The sequence below is a fragment of the Theropithecus gelada genome, chromosome 19, assembly GCF_003255815.1.
Source record: "Theropithecus gelada isolate Dixy chromosome 19, Tgel_1.0, whole genome shotgun sequence".
Lineage (NCBI taxonomy): Eukaryota > Metazoa > Chordata > Mammalia > Primates > Cercopithecidae > Theropithecus > Theropithecus gelada.
This window is the reverse complement of record NC_037687.1, coordinates 48,096,336-48,120,169: the sequence shown is the minus strand read 5'-3', so window position 1 is coordinate 48,120,169 and position 23,834 is coordinate 48,096,336.

Below are 23,834 nucleotides of genomic sequence, written 5' to 3'. Positions count from 1 at the left end.
CTAGCCTCAGGTATTCCTTTAGAGCAATGCACATGAACTAACACAAGCCCAGTAGGACAGAAAGGTAAAACATGATCCCTAACCTCATGGAGCTTAGGTTCTCAGGATAGGGGAAGTTGATTTAACTGGGGGAACTTTGTGACATCAGTTAGGGTCGCAGCCAAGTAATTCAGCCTGGTCAGGAGGGTGGTGAGATAGCAGATGGTATTAAAAAGGATGTGTGTGTGCAACTCTCCGAGCAGGGTTGTGGGGCCCAGCCACAGGGAGAGAAGCAGCAAACACTTCCTGCATGCAGACCACCTGGAGTTTATGGTACAGAAAGTGGATCCACCTCCCAGGCTAATTCCACATGTCCCCTAGCATCTCTGATGAAAACGTACCATCTTTATACGAATATTCGAGCAAGTGCAAATAATGCTATTGTTTCTGACACTTATGATAATTCCTTATATAACTTCCCAGAAAGATGGTCTGACCTGGACCGGGAGGTTCAGAGAAGCAAATATCCTTATCCAAGGGATTGCACGGGGACCCCAGGACTCTGCCCTAAGACTTCAGACCATCACCTCTGCCATCCATAGGTCTGCCCTGGTTGCAAGTCACCAGATCTGTTATCAGGAAACCAAAACAGTCACTTTGTGAGAATCACCCTTCTCCTCGAGCACCCCTGCCAGGTGTGCTGGGAAGTACACATGGACCTCACTGGAGGAAAATCCAGTACTAGTCAGTTAGTGACAAGTGGGCAAGGCACTCATATTACAAAAGATTCACACCATGAATAATTTATTTCGGATTTCCCTTCAATATCAAGATCCCATATAGATTCTTTTCTTTTATTCTTTGAGAGGGAGTTTCACTTTTGCTGCCTGGGCTGGAGTGCAATGCTTACTGCAACCTCCACTTCCTGGGTTCAAGTAATTCTCCTGCCTCAGCCTCTGGAGTAGCTGGGATTACAGGTGTGCGCCACCATGCCTGGCTAATTTTTGTATTTTTAGCAGAGATGGGGTTTCATCATAATGGTCAGGCTGGTCTTGAACTCCTGACCTCAGGCGATGCACCCGCCTCAGCCTCCCAAAGTGCTGGGATTACAGGCGTGAGCCACCGTGCCTGGCCACAGATTCTTAAATGAATCAATTACCAAAAGTTTGTTTCCCATATGAAGTTCCAGAAATATGCAAAACATACCATATAATTAGAGTCTGTAGAACTCTAGGAAGATTGGAGTTGGAAGTAGCTGCAGGCATATGTAAGCCCAATGATTTTTCTAACTGAAGTGTGTAGAAGTATCACCTATGACACCTGTCAAAAAGACCTCCATGTGCCTTCCCCAGACAGTCTGATTCTGCAGACCTGGGGCAGATCCAGCAAGCCTGAATCTCACTGCTGGGGAAAGAGTAGCAAGATAGCTTCAGTGACTCCTAGAATCACACAAAGTCTGGGCAGAGCTAGGACTAGAACCCAGAGCTCTGATGCTCAAAATGCTGCCTCTAGTTCAGTAACTGCTTTTCTAGAATGCCTAGATGATGAATGGCTTCAACAACTGGAATATTTTATCTCTAATTCTGATAAGCAACAATTATTTCCCAGAGGGTGGGGCAAATAGAATATAAGGCAGAAGATAAGGATGTTTTATAAATTGGAAGAGAAGCCTCCAGCCCCACATTAATCCACTCTACTTGCTCTAAACTAAAGAGGATTGCATTTACTTTTTTTTTACTTTTAAATAATAGACTGAAAGAAAATGTTGCAGAAGAAAATCCAAATGAACGCCCAAGCTATGTTCTTTCACAAAAGAATACTGAGCAAACTTTTAGTGCAGATGATCCTGGAACAATTTAATAGCTAAGTGATCCATGATTTTTCTTAACATCTATCCTCATTAAAAGAGAGAGAGAGAGAAAGAGAGGGAGAGAAAAAAGAAGCTGAGAAATATCTTTCAAACCCGATGAATTCAAAGCCACTTCTTTTTCTTTTACTTAATTTTCCAGGTATCTCAGCATGATCTGAATAAATTATGCTGACAATACCATAATATAAATGATAAATCATCGACACAATTTTAGTGATCTATTGCATGAAATGTAAATAATAACCAGGGCTGCTAATTGGCTTGCTTCTTGGGAACAAAGCTGTGACCGCGTGGCTGTGCCAGTCTTGGCTCCGTCATTAAGTATTTCTGCTGGTAAGTTGTTTCTGCTGATCTGGAGAGGAAAGCGCAGCCTCGCAGACAGACCTTTGTGTGAAAGTTCTTCTGACGAGAGGAAGGGCCTGAGAGAGAGAGACCATGGTGAGTTGCGGGCGATACTTTCTTTGTTCCTCCAGAGTGCCTGTGGGTTGCAAGTTGGCCTCGCTTCCCGTGCAAAATTGTGTTCCCCTAGAAGCAGCAGTAAGACCGAGACAAGGGAAATCTCTTCAAGTCAGTTAAGTTGCTGCTGAATCTTTCCAAAAACTCTTCTGACTCATTTTGATTTCTTCCTCTCTCTCTCTCTCTTTTTTTTTTTTTTTTTGCTTTGATAACGATTTGATTACAACTTCATTTGACCAGAAACATAAGCTGTTTCTATGTGCTTCTTATTTTGAAAATACCTTGTTAGCATTCATCATATGTTTATGGAGCTTAAAAATATATTTTGTTTCCTTTTCCCAAACAAACCCTTCTGCTTTCTAACAGGGTTGGGCTTCTTATCTACAGCGTTCGCTCTGTGTCAAACGATGTCTTGGGAAAAAAATAACCTGGGGTACAGTGGGTACATTCATTCATTTGCTGAGCATACCAGACCAGGGTTTGAGTCCCGAGGGGACACCAGGTGAATCCCAGAGGTCAGGTTTCCACTCTTAGGGTCTTACATCCTAGTGGGAGGAGCAGGCAGAGAAAGAAGAAACATAATACATTTAAAAAATTGATTTGAGATCATGTTGTTTAAAACAATATAGAGCAATAAGACAGAGAAGAGCAGGTATGACAGATGGTTCCAGGCGGCCTCCACAAGGAAGTGACATTGGAGTTGGGGCTTGGGGGACCAGAAAGAGCTGGCCATGCAAAGGTCTAGGGAGAGTGTGTTCCAGACACAGGGGCAGCATGTGCAAAGACCCTGAGGCTGGAGCAGTCTACTGAGTGTGAGGGAGGGAAAAAGAAGGGAGCAACTGAGGATCTGGTTTCTCACTGTAGGCATGATGGTACCCCGGAGGACCATTTGAAAAAAGAGGCGTTTCTTTCTGCCACACCAGGGTCGCTGCACAGGACTCCACCTCATATCTCCCACTTCACAGCATACCTTTTATCAGTGGGGCTGTGACTTCAGAGCTGCCAGGAATACAGCTCCCATACCCAGTCTTCTCCCAACTCCTTGTGCTCGGGATTTGAATGTGCTTCTTCCTCCAACCTGCTGGCTTCCTAAGAGTAGAGTCACTCTCCTTAAAGGTTGGCCAGCTCACCACTGATGTGATCTAGCCCAGAGTGGGTCCTGGAGGCCACTGCCGGGGACTGGGCCTGGAGGGTGGTTTCTGGGTTCATAGCCACTGTATTAGTCTGTTCTCCTACTGCTAATAAAGACATACCCAAGTCTGGGTAATTTCTAAAGAAAAAGAGATTTAATGGACTCACAGTTCCATGGGGCTGGGGAGACCTCACAATCGCGGTGGAAGGTGAAAGACACGCCTTACATGGTGGCAGGCAAGAGAGAGTGTGTGCCAGGGAATCCCTTTTATTAAACCATCAGATCTCACAAGACTTACTATCACAAGAACTGCATGGGAAAGACCTGCCCCATGATTCCATTAATCCCACCAGGTCCCTCCCATGACATGTGGAAGCTACAATTCAGAACAAGATTTAGGTGGGGACTCAGCCAAACTATATCAGTCACTTTGGGTTCAGACACAGAGGCTCCCCGCCAGGAGCCCCTGATGGGATGCTTCTTGCTACACGCAGGCCCTGGCCTGCTGCCCCTTGTTTATCAGCCAGCAAATCTGGCAACTCACCACCCTAGGAGTATGAGAGCATGACATGTGAGGTCCCTGACACCTGAAAGTGGAGCCACCAATGCATTCCCTGGACAGATCCCTTAAGTGGCTTACAGCAGAGAGCAACTGTCTTGATGAAAAGTTCTGAAGACTAAAGAACTGCCCCTAAGTATTCCTCTCTTAAATGAGTTGGCAGTTCTACTTCCTTCTAAGAGTTAACTTGGACACTGGCCTGCACCCCAGAGAAGGTCCCATGAAGTCAACCAGCAGCTGAATAAGGGCAGCTTTTACTGTCAAAAACTATCAAGACAGGGACTGTGGCCAAACAGAAGAGCTGCGGGTTTAGCAACTCTCTTCCTGCAGCCATCATTTCTAGGCCTCCATGCCACCATCATCAAAACCATTTATTAAGCACTCCATCCACACAGAATTCCCATTTAGGCCTGGGACAGAGTGAGTCTGTTAGACAAAAGGTCCCCATCACAGAGTTATGGGCCCATCACAGACAGACAGTGATGAAGCAGACTAGCTAATTAAGGCAGGCATTAAGCCAAGAGGCAGAGTTACAAAGCATTTGCACTGGACACAGGCAGAAGAGTCCGAAGATCCTAGTCGGGGGGAGAGGTGGGGAAAGAGGGCCTCATGCAACTCTGCGGTTTGGATTTCAAGGGCTTCTTTATCCAATGAAGAGGCATGTCCATTGGATTCAGAGTCAGAGGATGATCATTATTGTTTTTTCACTTCAAGAGCTTTTGGGGTTCAATAGGTTTTTGGTTACATGAATGAATTCTACAGTGCTGAATTCAAGATTTTAGTGCACCCACCTGTCACCTGAGTAGTGTATACTGTAACCAATGTGCAGGTTTTTAAATCCCTTCCCCGACTTCCCACCATCCCCCGAATCTCCAAAGTCCATCATATCACTCAGCCTTTGTGTTCTCACAGCTTAGCTCCTACTTGTAAGTGAGAACACACAGTGTTTGGTTTTCCATTCCTGAATTACTTCACTTAGAATAATGGCCTCCAGCTCCATCCAAGTTGCTATAAAAGACATTATTCCTCCTTATGTCTGAGTAATATTCCATGGTGTATATGTACCACATTTTCTTTTTCTACTCATTGGTCAATGGGCACTTAGACTGGTTCCATATCTTTGCAATTGTGAGTTGTGCTGCTATAAACATGCACGTACAAGTGTCTTTTTCATATAATGACTTATTTTCCTTTAGTTTCATACCCAGTAGTGGGATTGCTGCATCGAATAGTAGATCTACATTTTGTTCTTTAAGGAATCTCCATATCGTTTTCCATACAAGTTGTACTAATTCACATTCCCACCAGCATTGTAAAAGTGTTCCCTTTCACCACATCCACACCAACATCTATTGTTTTTTGACTTTTTGGTATGTCCATTCTTATAAGAAGGAGGTGATATCTCATTGTAGCTGCAGTTTGCATTTGCCTGATAATTAGTGACGTCGAACATTTTTTTCATGTTTAAGAAATGGCTTTCATGTCCATTGCCTACATTTTGATGGGATTTTAAATTTGTGCCGATTTGTTTGAGTTCCTTATAGATTCTGGACACTAGTCTTTTGTCAGCCTCATAGTTTGCAAATATTTTCTCCCCTTCTGTGGGTTGTCTGTTTACTCTGCTGATTATTATTATCATTGCAGTGCAGAAGCATTTTAATTTAATTAGGTGCCATTTATTTATTTTTGTTTTTGTTACATTTGCTTTTGGGATCTGGTCATGAATTCTTTGCCTAGGCTAATGTTCAGAGTTTTTCCAATGTCATCTTTTTGAATTTTTTGGTTTCAGGTCTTAGATTTAAGTCTTTGATCTATTTTGAGTTGATTTTTGTATGAGGTGAGATATGGGGATCTAGTTTTATTCTTCTACATGTGGCCTGTTTTCCCAGCACCATCTATTAAATATAGTGTCTTTTCCTCCATTTATGGTTTTGTATGCTTTGTTGAAGATTAGTTAAAAAAAAAAAATTGTGTACCAGACTTCCACTTCAGGAGCAACATGGCATAGCCTCACCCTCCACTTCCCTTGACCTCCAAATACAACTAAATACTGTGGAATTTATTCAATAGACAATGTTAGAAGGACTCTAAAGGCTGGAAAGAAGAAGATGGACTACCCAGGAGACTTGGAGCTTGAATGCCAATGTGCTGAGTTCCCCAGATTGTCTTTGCATCTTCCATATACTACTACACTAGGTTTCAGAGGAGCTTGCAACCCCAATCTGCCAACAACTACACACATAAACCTGCATGCACAAAAGGGAAGCCAAAGCACTGGGCATGGGGAAGCCCATCAAAGACCAGGTGGGAAATTCCAACCCTGCTGCACAACCCAGGCCCAGAACAATGGTCTGATTTTTAAGCAACAGCGGCAGCAAAAGCCCAGTTGTCCCAACCCTTGTCTTACAACCAGGGTCCTGAAGGATAGTCTGATCTATCCTCAGTGGCAGCAGCAAAGATCCAGGATAGTCTAGACTGTATTCCATAACCAGATTTCAGTGGACAGTCCAATCTGCAAGCAGCAACCAATGGTGAAACCCCGTGTCTCCCTGGTCTCCAACCAGGAGCATAAGAAGACTCAGGCCCAGCATCTCCTGCCTCTCCTCCCCAGAAGGTCACCCAGTGACAGCAGCCATCCAAGAGAAGCAGACACCTTATTTTTTCTACATTTGACACTATCAGAAATTGCTCAGGAGCTCCAGTAGCACCTGAAGCATGATACAGACTAGAACAGCATCACAAGGGCTCAAAAATCTAAATGGTCACTGGAACTAAAGTTCACAAAAGTGGGCCAGAAAGTGCACACTAAACCCAAGCAAAATGGCTGCACACTGAAATAGAAGACTGAAATAGGATTATGAGTGCTCTTCCATAATTATCAAAATATACAAGATACAATCTAATTCACTCCTCATACCAAGAACCAGAAAAATCATAATTTGAAAGAAATAAGGCAGTCAACTAACACCCATAGCAAGTTGCATCTGATGCCGAATTTATCTGACAAAGAATTTAGAACAACCATGGTAAAAATGCTTCAACAAGCAATTACAAATTCATATGAAACAAACGAAAAAGTGGGAAAAAATGGAAGTTGTAAAAACCACCAAATAGAAATCATGTAACTGAGAAAAAAAAATCCCCAGTAAAAAAATCCATTGGTGAATTCAGTAGCAAACTGAAGATGACAGAGGACAGAAGCAATGAACATAAAGACAGGTCAATAGAATTTACTCATTCAGAACAACAGATGAACAAATTTAACAGAGCCTCAGGAATCTGTGGGAAAATAACCAAAGATCTAACCTTTATATTGTCAGAATCCCAGAAGAAAAAGAGACAGTGGGACTGAAAAAGTATTTGAAAGAAATAATAGTTAAAAACTTCCAAACTTTGGTAAAAATAAATAAATAAACCTGCAGATTTATGAAGCTGGGTGAATTTCAGATATAAACCTGAAGAAATCCACTCCAAGGCACATCACAACAGTGAAAACTAAGCGCAACAAAAATAACATTAAAGAGAGAAACAATGCATTACCAAAGGAAAAAAAACCCACCAATTTGAATTACAATGGATTTTTTAACCTGAAGCTATGGAGGCCAGAAGAAAGTGGCACAATATTTTTCAAGTTTTGGAGGCGGGGAGAAAAAAGACCCGTCAACCTTAAATCCTATATCCAGCAAAAGTGCCCTTCAGGAATAAAGAAAAAATAATGATGTTTTCAAACAAATAAAAACTAAGATAATTCGTAGCATACCTACTCTTTAAGAAGGGATAAAGAAAGCTGTCCAAACAAAAAGGAAAAGACAACAGAAAAAAATAGAATATTTGAAGAAAAAAACAATGAAATGGGTAAAAACAGAAGTCAACATAGTAGACCATCCTTCACCTCATGAGTTTATTTGTGGTTAAAGCAAAAGTTACAACACCATCTAAGGTTGTAATTAAAGTATATAAAAGAAATACTTTAGGCCGGGCGCGGTGGCTCAAGCCTGTAATCCCAGCACTTTGGGAGGCCGAGACGGGCGGATCACGAGGTCAGGAGATCGAGACCATCCTGGCTGACACGGTGAAACCCCGTCTCTACTAAAAAATACAAAAAACTAGCCGGGCGAGGTGGCGGGCGCCTGTAGTCCCAGCTACTCAGAGGCTGAGGCAGGAGAATGGCGTAAACCCGGGAGGCGGAGCTTGCAGTGAGCCGAGATCTGGCCACTGCACTCCAGCCTGGGCGGCAGAGCGAGACTCCGTCTCAAAAAACAAAAAAAACAAAAAAACAAAAAAACAGAAAAAACAAAAAAAAAACAAAAAAAAAGAAATACTTTAAAATAATTATATTTTGAAAGTGGAGAGGGTAAGGGTACCTAAATAGAAGTAAAGTCTATATACACTTCACTTTAGGTGCTAAAACCTAAATACCTTACCATATATCTATGGTAAGATTTATAGTAACCACTAAGAAAACTGTACAATGTGACATATTCAAAAATATTAGAAATAAATCAAAATGGAACTGTGAAAATTTTGAATTAATCCACAGAAAAACAGGAAAAATAAAAACAGAACAAAAAGAAATCACAGGAACAAATAGAAAACAACTAATAAAAAAGCAAACCTAAATCTTAACATGTCAATAATTACTTTATGTGTACATGTTCCAAACACAACTTAAAGATAAGGATTTAGCAGAGTAAACAAAAAATATGTAAATACATGCTATCTACAAGAAACTCACTTCAAATGTGACAACTAGATAGATTGAGTGTAAAGGAATGGAAGGAAATATATATATCTTGGAAAAAATAATCAAAAAATCACAATAGTAGGTATTCAGATGAAGCGACTTTGAAGCAAATGTGTGTGTGTGTGTGTGTGTGTGTGTGTGTGAGACAAAAAGGAATATGATGTAATGAATCTGCAAGAAGATATAACATTCTTAATTGTGCATGCACCACATAACAGAACATCAAAATACATGAAGCAAAAACTGATAGACTTGAAATGAGAAATAGAAAAATCCACAATTGTAGTTAGAATTTTAACATCCCACTATTGCCAACTGATAGAAATACTAGATAGAAAATGAGAAAAGATATAAAAGAACTGAACACCGTCAACCAACAGGATCTATTTGACATTTATAGAACACTCCCCCATCCAGCAGCAGAATGCATATTCTTTTCAAGCATCTTTGAAAAATTTACCAAGGTAGACTGTATCTTGAGTCATAAAACAAACCTCAGCAAATTTAAAATAATTTTAAATTTTAAACTCTTTTAAACCATATAGACTATTTTTTTCCCCCATGATGGAATCAAACTAGAAATCATAAGAGAAAGGCAACAGGAAAACCTCCGATAATTGGAAATTAAACAATGCACTTCCAAATAATGCATGGCTTCAGAGGAAGTCTTATTAAAAACACATAACACAGGCCAGGCACAGTGGCTCATGCCTGCAATCCCAGCACTTTGGGAGGCCGAGGCAGGCAAATCACTTGAGCCCAGGAGTTCAAGACCAGCCTGGCCAACACGATGAAACCCCGTCTCTACTAAAAATATAAAAATTGGTTGGGCATGGTGGTGTACACCTGTATACCTGTAATCCTAGCTACTTGGGAGGCTGAGGCTTGAGAATCACTTCAACCCAGGAGGCAAAGGATGCATTGAGCTGAGATCATTCCACTGCTCTTCAACCTGGGTGACAGAGTGAGACCCCCATCTCAAAAAAAAAAAAAAAAAAAGAACATAATGAACATAAACCATATCAAATTTGTGAGATCAAGCTAAAGTAGTAGTAAGAGGAATCTTTGTATTAGTAAATATAGTTGACCCCTGAACAATATGGGGATTAGGGGTACTGGTCCCCCCACCCCTGCCATGTAGTAAAAAAAGTGTGTATAATTTTTGACTCCCCAAAAACATAACTATTAATAGCCTGTTATTGACCAGAAGCATTACCAATAATATAAACAGTTGATACACACATTTTTCATGTTATATGTATTATATGCTGTATTCTTATAAGAAAGTATGCTAGAGAAAAGAAAACGTTATCAAGAAAATCATACAGAAGAGAAAATATATTTACTGTTCATTAAGTGGAAGTGGATCATTGTAGAGGTCTTCATCTTCATCATCTTCCCACTGAGTAAACTGAAAAGAAGGAGGAAAAGGAGGGATTGGTATTGCTGTCTCGGGGTGGCACAGGCAAAAGAGGTGGAGGAGGTGGAAAGGCAGCAAGAGAGGCAGACCACACTGAGAATAACTTTATGGAAATATATCATGATTTCTGTCTGACTTCTTTGCTTTTTCATTTCTCTGAAAATGTTTCTATATGGTATCAATTCTTCTTCTACCATTTGCTTTCATTTCGTTGCCCCCGTCACAAAAGAGTCCATGCTGTTAAAGAAGTCAACGGCAGTCTTAAATAATTGGAACCCTTCTGCCAGATTGCCTAATGTCAACCTGTTTTCTGGCACTGCTTCTTCCATGTCTTCCTCATCATCTGGCACTGGTTTGGAAACACTCACCTCCTGCAAGTCTTCTGTTAGCGCCTTTGATGTGGCATCTATTAGCTCTTGAATTTCTCCAAGATCTGTATCTTGAAACCCTTCGTGCTTCCCCCACCATTTTGGCCATATCCACAGTCTCTTTCAAGATGTCCTTGATTGGCTCTGTCACATATCTGGTGAAGTCATGCATAACATCTGGACACAGTTTTCTCCAGTAGAAATGTATTGCTTTGGGCTGGATGGTTTTCATGGCTTTCTGTAACAATGATGGTATCTTCATGGAATGGTATAATCTTTCCAGACCTTCATGATGTTCCCTCTATCAAGGTTCTTCTCTTCCATAGTATGACAATCCTTTCTACAGAGTGTCATGTCTAATGAGCTTTAAAGGTCCTTATGCCCCCCTGATCTAGAGGCTGAAGTAGAGACGTTGTGTTTGGGAGCAAGTAGGGTGCCTTCAGTGTTGAACTCACTGGGGTTCTGGGTGGCTAGGGGCATTGTCCAATTTCAAAATAATTTTAAAAGACGGTTCCTAACTGTCAAGGTACTTCCTGACTTCAGAGACAAAGCATCATTGGAACTAACCTCCCCATCCCCCCCACACAAAAAAAAAAAACAGTTCTCATTGTCCAGGTCTTCTTGTTACGGGACAACCAAAAGACTGGTAGCTGGTGTTTACCCTTCCCTTTCAAGGCTCAGGGGTTAGTGTCTTTACAGGTAAGAGCAGTCCTGATCATAAACCCAGTGCATTTTCACAAAACAGTAAAGTTAGCCTCTCCCTTCCTGCCTTAAATCCTGGTGCTGGTGCTGGCTTCTCTTCCTTATGAATAGATGCTTTTTAAGGCTTTAAAAAAAATCAGAATAAGGAGCTTTTGTCTGCATTAAAAACCTGTTCAGGCAGATATCCTTTCTCCTCGATGATTTTGTTAATAGTTCCTGGAAACTCATCTGCTTACTCTTGGTCAGCAGAAGTTGCTTCTCCTGTTATCTTTATATTTTTTAAACTAAATCTCTTTCTAAAATTATAACATCATCCTTTGCTGGCAGTAAATTCTCCAGCTTTAGATTATTCACATTCCTTTTACTTTAAGTTGTCACATAATGATTTCCCATTTTCTCGAATCGTGTTAGAGTCTATAGGTATGCTTTTCTTATAGCAATCCAGCACCCACATAAAAGCTACATTTTCAATACAATAATGAAAAGCATTTGACAAAGAATTACCAGGTTTTTGTGCCTATTGGTGTAGCTGAAAAGACAGCTTCACAAGTTTCCTTTTCTTTTTTTGCTATGGTCTTTTCCCTGGATTCATTTATCTTGAAATGGCAGATGACTGAGCACATTGGCACATGCCTGAAGTCCGGGACACTTGGGAGGCTGTAGCAGGAGGACTGCTTGAGCCCAAGAGGTCAAGTCCAGTCTGGGCAACAAAGCAAGATCCCATTTCTAAAAAGAAAAAAAAGAAGAAGAAGGGAAGGAAGGAAGGAAGGAAGGAAGGAAGGAAGGAAGGAAGGAAGGAAGGAAGGAAGGAAGGAAGGAAGGAAGGAAGGAAGGAAAGGGAAGGGAAGGAAGGGAGGGGAAGGGGAAGGGGAAAGGAAGGGGAAGGGGAAGGGGAAGGGGAAGGGAAGGGAAGGGAAGGGAAGGGAAGGGAAGGGAAGGGAAGGGAAAGGAAAGGAAAGGAAAGGAAAAAGGAAAGGAAAGCAAAGGGCAACAGCAGCCTTAGACCTCAATCTATGTCACCTATCAAGCAATTAAACTTTTTCTTGTAATGTCGTGACATTTTTCTACTTCTGGGGAGCACTTCCAGCATCACTAGTGGCAGTTAGACTTGGCCCCATAGTGTTATTCAAGGTTTACGGTATTGCACTAAACATTATGGGAAATAGATGAGAACCACAAGAAATCACTTTTTACTGAGACAAAAACTGCTCATGGGGAGATGGTTAGCCTCTCACAGCACTATAAGCAGATACCCTCAACACTAGCTCACCACAATGGTAACAGGAGGAGGCTGCTAAATTATTACAATAGTCTAACATATGCTACAATTATGTTTTATGCAAATATAATTTAATATTGCATCCTTACATTTGTTTACATTTCTCTCAAATACGAATGGTGTCTGTGTTTATGTATGTAAGTTCTGATAAATTTTAACTTTTTCTAATAGATGTGTGTATATTTTATTGATTCTTGAAAGACACAAATTACTAAAGCTTACACAGGAAGAAACACATAATCTAAGTAGGCCTACATCTATTAAAAAATTGATGGCTCAAGCTTGTAATCCCAGCACTTTGGGAGGCCGAGACGGGCGGATCACGAGGTTAGGAGATCGAGACCATCCTGGCTAACACGTTGAAATCCCGTCTCTACTAAAACATACAAAAAACTAGCCGGGCGCGGTGGCGGGCGCCTGTAGTCCCAGCTACTCGGAGGCTGAGGCAGGACAATGGTGTAAACCCGGGAGGCGGAGCTTGCAGTGAGCTGACATCCGGCCACTGCACTCCAGCCTGGGTGACAGAGCAAGACTCCGTCTCAAAAAAATAAAAAATAAAAAATTAATTAATTAACTAATTAAAAATTGAATTAATAATTAACAAACTTCCAAAAAAAAAAGGACAGCATCAGGCCTAGGTGGATTCACTGATACATTCTACCAAGTATTTATGGTAAAGATAAGGCCAATTCTCTACAATCTCGTCCAGAAAATAGAAGCAAGATGCTTTGTAACAGGCCGGCATAGCCGTTGACAAAATCCAACACATAATCACAAGAAAACCCTCAGCTAGCTGGGAACTGCCTTAATATAATAGAAAACATCTACCAGAAATAAATAAATAAATAAACAAACAAATAAATAAATAGCACCATACATAACAGGGAAAAAACACAGACTTTCCCTTTAAAGTTGTCAACAAAGCAAAGATATCCCATCTTGCCACTCTTATTTGGTAGCATACTTGAAGTCTTATCTAGTGCAATAAGAAATGAAACAGAAATAAACGTTGTAAGACTGGAAAGGAACAAGTAAAATTGTCTGTTCAAAGATGACATTATTATCAATGTAAAACATCCCAAAGAATTGATCAAAAACTAAAACAAAACAAAGCAAAACAAATCTCCTGGAGTTAATAAGTGAGTATAAAAGGTTACAGGACACAAGATTAACATACAAAAGTCAATTGCTTTCCTACATACCAGCAACGAAATTTCAAATTGAATTCAATTTCAAATTGAAATTTGAAATTTAAAAATACTATCAGTCAGGTATGGTGGCTTAAGCCTGTAACCCCATCACTTTGGGAGGCCAAGGCAAGAGGATCACTGGAGTCCAAGAATCCAAGATCAGCCTAGGCAACATAGTGAACACACCATCTCTACAAAAAATAAAAGTAGTCAGGCATAGTGTCACATGCTAGCAGTCCCAGTTGCCCAGGAGGCTGAGGTGGGGGAATCGCTTGAGCCCAGGAGATCAAGTCTACAGTGACCCATGATTGCATCACTGTCCTTCAGTCTGGGGAACAGAGTGAGACTCTGTCTCAAATAAATAAATAAATAAATACTGTTTATAATGGCACCCAAACAATGAAAAACTTAGGAATGAAATTAATAAGATACATATAGTGTCCATGCAGAAAACAATAAAACTCTGATTTTAAAAAATCAAAGATCTAAACAAATGGAAGGATATTCCATGTTCATGGATTGGAAGACTCAATATTGTAAAAATGTCAGTTCTTCCCAAATTGATCTATAGATTCAATGCAATCCCAATCAAAATTGCAGGAAGCTGTTTCGTAGATACTTACAAACTGATTCTAAAGTTCATGTAGAAAGGTAAAATACGTACAATGGCTCATGCAATACTGAACAAAAACAAAGTTGGAAGACTCACACAACCAAATTTTAATACTTATTATAAAGGTATGGAAATCAAGACAGTATGGTATTAGTGAAAAAAAACAGACACATAGATCCATTTAATAGACTAAAAAGCCCAGAAATAGGGCCACACAAATAAGGTCAACAGATCTTTGGTGAAAGAGCAGAAGCAATTAAAGGGAAAAAAAGTATTTTCGACAAATGGTTCTGAATCAATTGGATGTGCATATTTTTAAAAAGAATATAAACACATACCTTACACTTTTCATCAAAATTAATTCAAAGTTGACCATAAACCTAAATGCAAAACACAAAAGAATAACAAACATCCAGAAGAAAACATGAGAGAAAATCTAAGTGACCTTGCATTTGGCAATGAATGTTTAGAGACACCAAAAGTATAATCCAAACTTAATGTTATATAAAAATTAATAAGTTAAATTTTATTAAAACAAAAAACTTCTGTTCCGTGATAGACAAGAGAACAAAAAGATAAGTCATAGACTGGGATAAAATATTTGCAAAACACATCTAATGACCTTGGGTTTGGCAATGAGAATCGACAAATTTATTTCCTATTTTCTCAACAATAGAAAAATAACTCAACTTTCTTTTTAAACTAGTTTTAAAAAACAAGGAGAAGATCTGAACAAAAAACTCACAAAAGAAGATATACAGATAGCAAACAGGTAAATGAGAAAGTATACAACATAATTTATCATTAGGGAATTGTAAATTAAAACAACAATAAGATATCACTATGTACCTATTAGAATGACTAAAATCTAAAAGCACAATAACATCAAATACTGATGAAGATACAGAGCAACAGAAACTCTCATTCATTGCTACAGCGAATGCAAAATGGGACAGCCATTTGAGAAGACGGCTTGGCCATTTCGTACAAAACAGAACATAACCTTAACCATACAGACCAACAATTGCATTCCTGTGTATCTACCCAACTGACTGGAAAATATATGTATGCAAAAAAATGCATGTGAATGTTTATAATAGCTTTACTCATAATTACCAAAAACTGGGAAGCAAATAAGATAGTCTTCAATATGTAAATGGATAAACAGATTGTGGTGCATTCATACAATGGAATATCAATATAAGTAATGCTTAAATAAGTAAGTATACGGGAATAAGAGACAAATCTGTAAGAAGAATTCCAAATAATGTATGCAGATGCTCTGCCCTTAAGGACAGGGACAGCACAACTCCTTATTCCTGAGAGATGGATTGTGCTTAATCACTTCTTTCCAGCAAGTATACTACGATAAAATGGTGATGGGTGAGGGGAATCAATAACTTTATAGCGAGGAAACCTGACACCCAACTTCAACAAGCTGATGAAAGTCAACATCAACAGCGACAGACATGTTGACAGTATGTACTGTTGACATGATGGGATGAAAATGTCCCTCTACCTCTGCGGTCTTCTTCCCCAAAACTCATTTTAATTGTGATAAAAACTACCCAGGTTAATCATTATAAAAACACAGAACAATTTCCAATAGAGGGTCATTCACAAAATTATTGACGAGTGCTTCTGCAAACTGTCAAGGTCATCAAAACAAGAGAAGTCTGAGAAACTTTTATATCCAAAGAGAGCCCAAGGAGACAGGATGACTAAATGTAACATGGTTTTTTGGATGAAACAGAAGAAATTTTATAAAAGCTAAGAACATATGAATATAGCATGGACTTTAATAATACTGTATCAATGTTCATTTACTAATTATAACAAATGTACCATACTAATGCAAGATGTTAATGGTAGAGGAAACTGGTTATTAGGTATGCGGAAACTGTCTGTAGTATCTTCTCAATTTTTCTCTAAATCCAAATTTGCTGTAAAAAATAAATTCTCTTTTTAAAAATTAATAGTCATTTCACATTACTCCACTATGTCCAATCCTCCAGCAGCTTTCCTTTGGATTTAGAATCAAATTCCAACTACCTTGCAGACATTATCTGAGTGCCTTTGTGAAACCTTGTTTACTACCTTTCAGTCAAACTAGTGTTCTTTCTGTTCTACCAACACTCCACTCTCATTAGCCTTTCAGGGACTTTGTGTATGTGCATTTCTCAGCCTTCCACATTTCCCCACATCTTCTCGTTTCTTTTGTCCACTATTATAATCCTCAGATTTCAAATAGTACCTGGAACATAGTACATGGCAACTGGTTGGATAGATTGATGAGGAGATGGATTCCTGAACATGACAGTTCCAATAACAAACCGATGATAATTGAGTCTTATGACCTGGAAGAAGCTTATCTCACTGCAATTGTCTACTGATACATTTTGAAGACTCACAAAATACTCAACTGAACCAGTCAGCATTTCATTTTATCAATGAAATATTCGTATAATTTTAAAAAATTGTTTTAGAAGCAAAAATGTCCACATGGCCTACAAGTGCTACTAACCTGTGTGTACATCCCTCTTATCCATAGACTTTATACTACCTTCCAGTGACTTCTTAAGTTAATGATCTAATCACTTCAAACTAACACTAAACAATTAAGGTAAAGTTATATTAACTGAATGATGTCCATTGGACCTCAATAGAACTTCCAATGTCATTTTAGACACTTTTCAGACAATGTCAATTGGAATTAAAAGGAAGAGGCTTTAGAGCTACTCAACTATGTAGAAAATAAAATTTATAATGACCCACAGGGCACAGCTTGACCTCTAGGAGCTTGCAGTCAGGAACAGAGACATGGACAAGAATGAACAAAATCCAAACCACTTCACAGATAGCAGTCAAGGTTAAAGATGTCTTATGTATACAAGCCAGCGTAAGAACCAGTACTTACTACCTACAATAATTTAACACTTCTTAAAATTTCATAATCTCTCCTGCAGCAAATATCAATTTTCTTTGTTTTCTCTTCTTTTTTTTTTTTTTTTTTTTAAAAAAGGGTCCTGCTGTGTTTCTCAGGCTGGAGTGCAGAGGGACATCTCTGCTCACTGCAAACTTCACCTCCTGGGTTCAAGTGACTCTCCTGCCTCAGCCTCCCAACTAGCTGGGAATTTAGGCGCCTGCCACCAACCCGGCTAATTTTTGTATTTTTAGCTGAGACAGGGTTTTGCCATGCTGGCCCGGCTGGTCTTGAACTCCTGACCTCAAGTGATCTGCTCGCCTTGGCCTCCCAAAGTGCAAACATCAATTTTCAAAATTATCTTCCAAAGTGCCTTGAGGTTTTGTGTTATAGCTTACATAAAGGTGCATCTGAGGAACATAAGTAAGCAAGTCAACTTAATTGGATTTAAGGGGGTCTCAACCACTGGATTTTGGAGGTCTAACCAGCAAGAAAGATTTTATTTTGAATAATTACAGAAGAGATAATTTTCTATACAAAGGAAAAGGTATGGAGAAAATAATGAAAATGTGAACCACTGTTACTCTGCCCACATTAAATGAAAACTCAGTTGGTTTCTTGACATACAAGCAAGCAAATCCTAAAGAAAAGTTTGCACATTAGCAGTATAGTCTAGATTCTTGAATACTTAACTTCTTTGTACTTCAAACCCCAGTCTTGTATGCCAAACACTTGATATTATATCAACACCACCTTGAAAGAATTCTAACTATGGAGACAATCAGTTAATTAAAAAAACACACAGGGGAATCTTTTTTTTTTTTTGAGATGGAGTCTTGCTCTGTCACCCAGGCTGGAGTGCAGTGACGCAATCTCAGCTCACTGCAAGCTCCGCCTCCCGGGTTCACGCCATTCTTCTGTCTCAGCCCCCTGAGTAGCTGGGACTACAGGCGCCCGCCACCACACCTGGCTATTTTTTTTTTTTTTTTTTTGTATTTTTAGTAGAAAAGAGTTTTCACCCTGTTGGCCAGGATGGTCTCGATCTCCTGACCTCATGATCCACCTGCCTCAGCCTCCCAAAGTGTTGGGATTACAGGCGTGAGCCACCGTGCCCAGTTAGGGGAATACTTTTTATGAATAATTATTTTACATGCTGATCTCAGGACCTTGATTGTCTCTTCTACATGGGAACTACCACGGATGTCTAATTTTCTGGTATAGAGGAATGCAAGAATATACATTCTTCTCAAGCTCATATGGAACATTCACCAAAATAGACTACATTCTTGGCCATAAAATACACCTGAACAAATCTAAAAGAATAAAAATAATATATTGTCTGCTCTGAGATCACAATATAATTAATCTGGAAATTAATTACAGACAGATAGCTAGAAAATCCAAAAATATTTCAAGATTAAATCGCACACTTCCAAATAACACATTGGTCAAAAAAGAAATCTCAAGAAAGATTTAAAATATTTTGAATTAAATAAATAAAATAATGAAGTAAATAAAAGTAAAACCACAACTTATTGAAATATGTAGAATGTGGGAAAAGTGGTGCTTAGAGGGAAATTTATACCATTGCATGAATATTTTTTTAAAAAGAAGAAAGATCTAAAATTAATCATCTAGGCTCCCACCATAGGAAACAAGAAAAATAAAAGAGAAAGTTAAGCAGAAGAAAATAAATAATTTTAAAAAACAGAAAGCAATGGAATTGATAAAAGGAAATAGAAAAAATTAACAAAACCAAAAGATGGTTCTTTTAAAAAAAATCAATAAAATCAATAAACTGCCATCCAGCATGACTATGAAAAAAAAAGATAGAAAAAACAAATTACTAACATCAGAAGTGAAAGAGGGGACATCACTACAGACCCAATGGACATTAAAATGATAATAAAGGAATGGTATGAACAACTTTATACCCATAAATTTGATAACCTAGATGAAGTGGACTAAGTCCTTGACAGACACAGTTCGCTGTGTCTGTCACGCAAACTCACGTGAAAGGTAGACAATCTGAATAGGCCTATGCCTATTGCAGAAATTGAATCAATAAATAATTTTGCAAAACCTAAAGCACTGGGTCTACTGGTAAATTCTACCAAATACTTAAGGAAGTAATTACATGGATTATTTTTTAACAATCTCTTTCAGAAGACACCAGCAGAGGGAACACAGAAGGTCTCTGACTTACAGTAGTTTTACTTAAGATTTGTCGACTTTATGATGGGATTATCTGGGTATTAGATTCATTTTTTACTTACCATGGGTATCAGGACATAACCCTATTGTACATCAAAGAGCATCTGTACTTCTTCACTCATTCTATGAGGCCAACATTGTTCTAAAACAAAAACCTCAGAGACATTACAAGAAAGTAAGACTGCCAACCAATACCTCTCATGAACATAAAAGTAAAACTCCTCAACAAAATACTAGAAAATTGAATTCAACAATACATAAAAAGAATTATACACCACGACCAGGTGGAATGTGTCCCAATTATATGAAGCTTGTTCAATATTTGAGAATCAATTCATGTAATCCAGCTTATCAACAAGCTAAAAGAATTAAAAAATTGCACGATTATGTCAATAGATGCAGAAAAGGCATTTGAAAAAAATCCAATACACATTCATGATAAAAAGCACTCACCAAACTAGGAATAGAGGGGAGCTTCTTCAATATGATAAAGCATATTTACAAAACACTTACAGCTAATATGATAGTTAATGTGAGAAACTCAGAGCCTTCTTAGTAAAATGAGAAACAAGGCAAGGATGTCCTCGGTTACCACTGCCTTTCAAGGTGATGGTAATGGAAGTGCTAACTAATGCAATAAGAAAATAAAATGTCTAAAATGTCTAAAATGGTATGCAGATTGGGAAGAAATGAAACTCTGTTCACAAGTGATGACTCTCTGGGTATAAATTCCAAAATAATTGGCAAAAAAATAAGTAATTTTAGCGAAGTTGCAAGATACAATATTGACATACAAAAGTCGATCACTTTTCTACATACCAGAAATGAGCAAGTGGAATTGAAATTAAAAACATAATGCCTTTTACATTACCACCCCCTAGATGAAACACCCAGGTATAAATGTAACAAAATACATATAAAATATGGTGGCAAATACCTGTAGTCCCAGCTACTCTGGAGGCTGAGGTGAAAGGATTGCTTAAGCCCAGGAATTCAAGTTCAGCCTGGGCAGCATAGTGAGACCTCATCTTTAAAAAAATAACATAAAATAATAAAGTTTATATGGAGACGTAAAAGACCCAAAATAATCAGCACAGGATGAAGAATGAAGTTGGAAGACCAACTCTACCCCACTTCAAGTTTTACTGTAAAGTTACAGTAAACAAGATAATGTGGCATTGGTGAAAGAACAGACAAATAGCTCATTAGAACAAAATAGAAAGCCCGGAAATAGGCCCACATAAATATAGTAAGCAGATTTTTAGCAAGGGAAAAAAGGCGATACAATGGAACAAAGAGTATTTTTAACAAATGGTGCTGAAACAACTGGACATCCACATGCAAACAAAAAAAAAAATGAATCTAGACACAGACCTTACACCCTTAAAAATTAATTCAAAGTAGATCACAGCCCCAAATGTAAAATACAACACTATGAAACTCCTAGAAAACAGTATAAGAGAAAATCCAGGTAATCTAGGGTTTAGCGATGACTTTAGAGATCAAACACCAAAGACACAATCCATGGAAGAATGAAGCAATAAGCTGAACTTCATTTAAATTAAAAATTTTAACCCTATGAAATATGCTGCCAAGAAAGTAAAAAGAGAAGCCACAGACTGGGAGAAAATATTTGCAGAAGACACATCTGATAAAGAACTATTATTCAAAGTATACAAAGAACTCAATAATAAGAAAACAGCTCATTTAATAAATCATGTCAAAGACCTTAACAGACATCTCAACAAGGAAGATATGCAGATGGAAAATAAGCATATGAAAAGCTGCTCCATGACTTATGACATTAGGTAAATGCAAATTAGTACAGCTATGATATATCGCTACACACCTGTTAGAATGGCCAAAATCCAGAACCCTGAGACATTAAATATAAGAATGTGGAGCAAAAGGAACCCATTCACTGCAGGTACGAATACAAAGTGGTACAATCACTTTGGAAGGTAATTTGGTGGTTTCTTACAACAATAAACACACTCCTGCCATGCTATCCAGCAATCATACTCCTTGATATTTACCCAAAGGAGCTGAAAACAGATACACAGAAAAATCTGCACACAGATATGTCTATCAACTTTGTTCATTCATAAGTGCCAAAACTTAGAAAAAATCAAGATGTTCTTCAATAGATGAATGGAAAAATAAACTGTGGTACATTTAGACAATGAAATATTATTTAGTGCTGAAAATCAGTGAGCTATCAAGTCATAAAATGAGCTATCAAACCATAAAAAGACAGAGAAGAGTCTTAAATGTGTATTACTAAATGAAAAAAGGCAATGTGAAAAGGCCTCATACTGTATGATTCCAACTATACGACATTTTGGAAAAGGCAAAAGAAGGTAGACAGTAAAAACATTAGTGGCTGCCAAGGGTTGGTGGGAAGGGATGAACAGGCTGAATGCAGAAGATTTTTAGGATATGAAGCTACTCTGTACAATACCATGACGATGAAGATGTATCATCATAACATGTCCGAATCTGTGTAATGTACAACAAGAGTCAGCCCTAATGCAAACTATGAACTTTGGGTGATAAGTATGTGTAAATGTAGGTTCATCAGTTGTAACAAAAATACCACCTTGGTGGGGGATGTTAACAATGAGGGAGGTTGTGCACATGTGGGGACCGGAGTGTATGGGAAATCTCTGTGTTTGCTGCTCCATTTTGCTGTGAACCTGAAACTGCTCTAAAAATAAATAAAAATAAAATCAGATTAGATAGATATAGATATAGATAAATCGATACAGACAGATACAGACACAGATAGATACAGATACAGATAGATACAGATACAGGTATAGATACAGATACAAATACAGATACAGAGAGATGATACAGATACAGATACAGAGAGATGACACAGATACAGGTACAAATACAGACAGATACAGATACAGAAATAGATACAGATACTGATAGATGATACAGATACAGATAGATACAGATACAGATATATATATATACAGATACAGATATATATATACAGATACAGATAGATACAGATACAGATATATATATACAGATACAGATAGATACAGATACAGATATATATANAGATACAGATAGATATATATATACAGATACAGATAGATACAGATACAGATATATATACAGATACAGATAGATACAGATACAGATATATATATACAGATACAGATAGATATAGATACAGATAGATACAGATATAGATAGATATAGATACAGATATAGGTACAGATACAGATACAGATGTAGATACAGATAGATACAGATATAGATACAGATAGCTACAAATACAGATATAGATACAGGTACAGATAATGCAAAGTGAGTTTAGAACCAATGTCTGTGCCATAAACATATTACTATGTGACTGTGTCCCCAGTAAAGGAAAAGTGTGCTCTACAGAAAACTTATTGATGCCAACATGGCTATGATGAGTTATCAACAAATAGAAGCTATGCTGGGCTATCATCTTTTACCCTCAGAGGCCAATGACCAGTACCAAGCTAACCTGTTAATTCCCAAAGTAGAATTATGTGACCAGATGGAAAATTCCAACTGAACATCTGTGTTACAGAAAGAATGGGGCCTTCTCCAGTCTGGCTGAAGATGCAGGATAATACCTGTTAGTAGTCGTATCTCAAAATGAGAAAAGTGGCTATTCCCTTTGGATGGAGCTGTGAATCCTGAACTTTCCTTCATCAGCAACTTCTTAAACATCTTTTTCAATGAATCTCCTGCTTTGGAATACTGCATCTATGACACAAAGCAAAGTGACAACTAATTCATTTTCTCACTTTTTTTTCCTTTTATGGGTACACAATATTTTACATATTTATGGAGTATGTGTTTGTTACACATGTATAATGTGATGATCAGGTCAGGGTATTTGGGGTATCCATCCTCTTGAGTACTTATCATGTCTATTGCTGATATTGTTTTAAGTACACTCTTACATTAACTTTGAAATATACAAACTACTGTTGCCAAGTATAAACACCCTGGTCTGCTATCAAACATTAGAACTTATTTATTTCTTCTGACTATATATTTGTACCCAAACTCTCCTCATTCCCTCACTCCCACTCACTCACCTCCTCTTCCCAGTCTCTAGTAGCTGTGATTCTATTTTCTATGTCCATGAGAACATTTTTGACTCCCACATATGAGTGAGAATATGCAGTATTTCTCTTTCTTTGCCCGGTTTATTTCACTTAACATAATGGCCTCCTCCAGTTCCACCCATGTTGCTGCAAATAACAAAATTTCATTTTTTATGGCTGAATAGTACTCCATTGTGTGTACATACCACATCCTCTCTATTCATTCATCTGCTGTGGACACTTAGGTTGATTCCATATCTTTGCTATTGTGAATAGTGC